The sequence below is a fragment of the Arachis ipaensis genome, chromosome B9, assembly GCF_059453495.1.
Source record: "Arachis ipaensis isolate K30076 ecotype BB chromosome B9, ASM5945349v1, whole genome shotgun sequence".
Lineage (NCBI taxonomy): Eukaryota > Viridiplantae > Streptophyta > Magnoliopsida > Fabales > Fabaceae > Arachis > Arachis ipaensis.
Window position 1 is genome coordinate 117388775 of NC_142444.1, and position 4124 is coordinate 117392898.

Sequence of the window (4124 nt, forward strand, 5' to 3'; positions counted from 1 at the left end):
ATCTTCTATTTCTACTACCTCTTCAGCTGAGGTGTGTTCTGGTGGGCTTGGTTCCTCCTGATTCTTCTCCTACAGTGTGGTTCCAGACCTTAGGGTGATGGCATTAATGCCTCCCTTTGGATTGGGTAATGGTTGAGAGGGGATTCCAGTGGAGCTTGAAGGTTGATTACTGGAATTTTGCGTTGATCCAATCTATGACATAAGAGCTTGCAAAGTAGAGGTGAGACCATTCAGACTGGTATTAATACTATTCATGATGTTACTTTCCATGGTATGTTGTCTTCGCTCAAAAGATTGTAGTAGCTCTTCATTAGGAGATAAAGAAGAATGAGTAAATTGAGAGGTCTGCTGTTGATTATTCTGTGGTCCTTGGTTTTACCTCAGGTGAGGTGCTCTGTAAGGTTGATTCTGCTGCCTGTTGTTATTATTATTCCACCTCTGATTTCCGTGATTATCTCTGCCTCCACTGTTATTGTTGTCCCTCCAATTCTGATTAGAATTGTCCTGCCATCCATGGTTATTATTTCCACTTTGATTATACCCTTGGTTGGGGCGGTCATAGAAGTTATGAGTGGATGCCATCATGTTGTCTTCTTGTTGGAGCTGCGGGCATTCATCAGTATAATGGCTATAATCAGCACAGATTCTGCAAACTCTCTGTGGGACTAGTTGTTGGTTTTGCTGTGGTGGAGGAGGTTGCTGAGCTTGCTGAGCTTGTTGTTGATTCAATTGCATCTGCTTCAGCAAGTTGGTCATCTCATATATACTCTGAGCTAGAGCCGCAGTCTCTCTGTTAGAGGATACTTCTGCAACGGCTTTTGCTTTTGCCTGTGGTTCCTAGTAGATTCAGCTAAATCACTGATCAATTGCCAAGCCTCATCAGTGGTCTTGTACTTCTTCATAGACCCATTGCTAGCACTTTCCAATGTGGTCTTATCTTGGGGCCTCATGCCCTGTGTGATATAGCTGAGTAACACTATCTTGTCAATCATGTGATGGGGGCATGCTTCCAGAAGATTATTGAAGCGCTCCCAGTATTCAAAGAGAGTCTCATTGTCATCCTGAACAATTGTGGAAATATCCTTCCTCAGTTTATCAGTAACTTCAGATGGAAAGAATTTCTCCAAAAACTCCTTTCTGAGTGTATCCCAGTTGGATACATTTGCTAGAGGTTGAGTGTAGTACCACTCTCTTGCTTTTCCCTCAAGAGAAAATGGGAAAGCTTTCAGCAAAATTGAAGTTTCATCAGTACCATCACGCCTGACAGTAGAATAGGCTGCCTGGAAATCTCTCAAGTGCTTGATAGGCTCTTGAGCAGGTAGGCCATGAAACTTGGGCATCAAATTTAGCAGTGCGGTCTTTATTTCAAAATCTGTAGCTACCGCTGGATGATGCGCTTGAAACGGTTGCATTGTAAAATCAGGGGCTCCTTCCTCCTGGATGGTAACTCTCCTAGCTGCCATGTCTTCTGCACGTAAAACAACCGAATCAGTAGAACGGGGGCTGGTTTCTTCCTCAAGTTCACTTTCAGATCCGCCCTCAGAGCGGACTAACCGACGCTGTTCTCGCCTTATTCGTGAAATAGTTCTTTCAATTTCAGGATCGAATATTAGCAAGCGCAGATCAGGAAGTGAATGCGTCATCTGACAAAAGAAACAAGCAGCTCATAGTAGCAAAATAAAATAAAATGCAAATAAATAAATTCTAATTAATAACTTTAGCACTCTATTGTAACTCCCCGGCAACGGCGCTAAAAATTGATGAGACACAGAAGTTGGTGAATTAAAAATTATTAAAATAGTTACGTTGCAAGTATAGTTCTTAACTCACCGAAAATCTGCCTATCAATTTAGAAACATGTCACAGAGAGTTTAAATTAAAAATTACTGGGAGTTTAAATCCCAGGTCGTCTCCCAACGAGTTGCAGAAAAGTGTGCTATTTTATTAATCAGATGTTCCAAGAAGTTGAGTTAAGTAGGTGGAAAATTAAATTGAGAAAATTCAAATAATATGAATAAAACCCTTGACTGGGAGTTGATTAGTTGGAATCTCTATCATTGATGGGATGATTTCAAGATTAATTTATAATTAATGGTTGTTCTGTTTAGTTATTCTTTACTAGGTAAAGGAAAGTCAAACAAGTTGGAATGCTAGATCTGTTCACGAGTTGCAACCCACTTAGTTTAAAGGGATTGGTGTTAGTGATTAGATAACAATCCAACAGTTAACCCAATTACAATTTTTCTTTCAATCCTTCCAAATCAAGAGTTCCTTTCAATCAACTCCCTATCCAGTGAGAAAACTACTCATTCATTGTAAATAATAAATCAATAACACATGAAAGGGAATTAAAAGAAGACATGATTATTGGAATGGAAAATAAATTAAAATGGAAGAAATAATCCTTGTACTAAATAATCATGAAAGTATTCAAATGACAGAATTGAACAAAGCAAAGAACATGGAAGACTAAAACCAAGTTAAGAGAACGAACTAGAATGACGAAGTCTTGATGAGGAAATAACTCTTCTCAATGTTCCAATGCTAAGACCAATTGAAAATTTAAAATTCCTAAACCTAGAGAAAGAAACCTAGAGGAGGAAAACTAGATCTAAAACTGAAAACTGTGTAGAATGAATTGTTGTCTTTTGTTTCTGCATATTCTCTGGCTCTAGTCTGCTGTTTCGGGCTGAAAACTGGGTCGAAATAAGGTCCAAAATCGCCCCCAACAAATTTTGCAGATTATGCAGATCGCACTTGTCACGCGATCGCGTCATCCATGCGGACGCGTCATTCGCATTTTTCCTTGCCACGCGTTCGCGTCGTCCACGCTACCGCGTCGCTTTAGCTTTTCCAATCCGCATGACCGCGTAAGCCATGCGGCCGCGTCACTGCGATTTGCTCTCCTTCGCGCGGTCGCGTGAGCCATGCGACCGCGTCACTTCTCGCTGGTTATCTCCTCAAATTCTTGTGTTCCTTCCATTTTTGCTAGCTTCCTTTCCAATCTCCAACTCGTTCATGCCCTATAAAGTCTGAAACACTCAACACACAGATCACGGCATCGAATGGAATAAAGGAGAATTAAAATTACATAATTAAAGTCTCTAGGAAGTAGTTTTCAAACATGTTATAATTTCAGGAAGGAATTATAATTTCATGCTAATTTAATGAATAAGTGGGTAAGGATCATGATAAAACCACACAATTAAACACAATATAAATCATAAAATAGTGGTTTATCACTCCTTAAATTTGTTTGTATACTCAGATACGGACGTAGCACCCTGCTTCAGCTGTAGTAACTCCAATTCCTTGGCCGTCCTGGCAGAATTCGGAAAGTTCTTCTTGTAGAATTCCACCTGGAAGGCATCCAATGTGATGCTTTCCCATTGAGCAGATAGGTAGCAAATTCAACACACTGCTCCTCAGGTACCAACTGCGCTTGCAGTGCTCGCTCCATAGCCTGAATCCAGGTATCAGCTTCAGTCGGATTGGTGGTTCCCTTGAACTTAGGTGGATTAACCTTTAAGAAGGTTGCCAGTGTCATCGGGCCCTGAGCTTTACTTCTGCCATTGCCTTTATTGTTTATCTGTTACCCAAGAGCCTCCGTAGTGGCCTGCATAGCATCAGCCATGTCTCCAACGCCGCCATAAGGTTTACCGGGTTATTTAGGTTGATTCCCGATCCCTGAGCATCAGTAAGACCTCTCTCCCGACCTCGACCGCGTCCCCGAGGTGCCATCTGGTTCCTATACACACCAAACAATCAATATCAAGTTGATCAGTCTCAATATCTCAAGTTAAGGGCTTCAATTTACCAGAGGTATACTCATGAACTTCATGCTAGACGTATCAGTCAGATACCCTAACTAGCACAGACACAGACTCAGAGTATACATTGAAGCATAAGCAGTTCCATCCCTCAGGCTCACGAGAACGAACTGCTCTGATACCATATGTAACTCCTTAATATACAAATCCCTATGCTCGAGTCATAAGTCAATGATAATAAGGTGGTACTGATGGGTATTTTGGTGAAAAGTAAATTTCTCCCAAAACACACAAATCTAACCGGCAAGTGCACCGGGTCGCATCAAGTAATAAAACTCACGGGAGTGAGGTCGA

General features: G+C 41.2%; 1 non-coding gene across 1 annotated transcript; it reads left to right on the plus strand.

Annotated features, from left to right (window-relative positions):
• The first annotated feature begins 986 nt into the window (after positions 1-986).
• On the plus strand, positions 987-1094 carry LOC148546050 (small nucleolar RNA R71). Its single transcript, XR_015901174.1, has one exon. It is a non-coding gene; the product is annotated as a small nucleolar RNA R71 (small nucleolar RNA).
• Positions 1095-4124: the final 3030 nt, after the last annotated feature.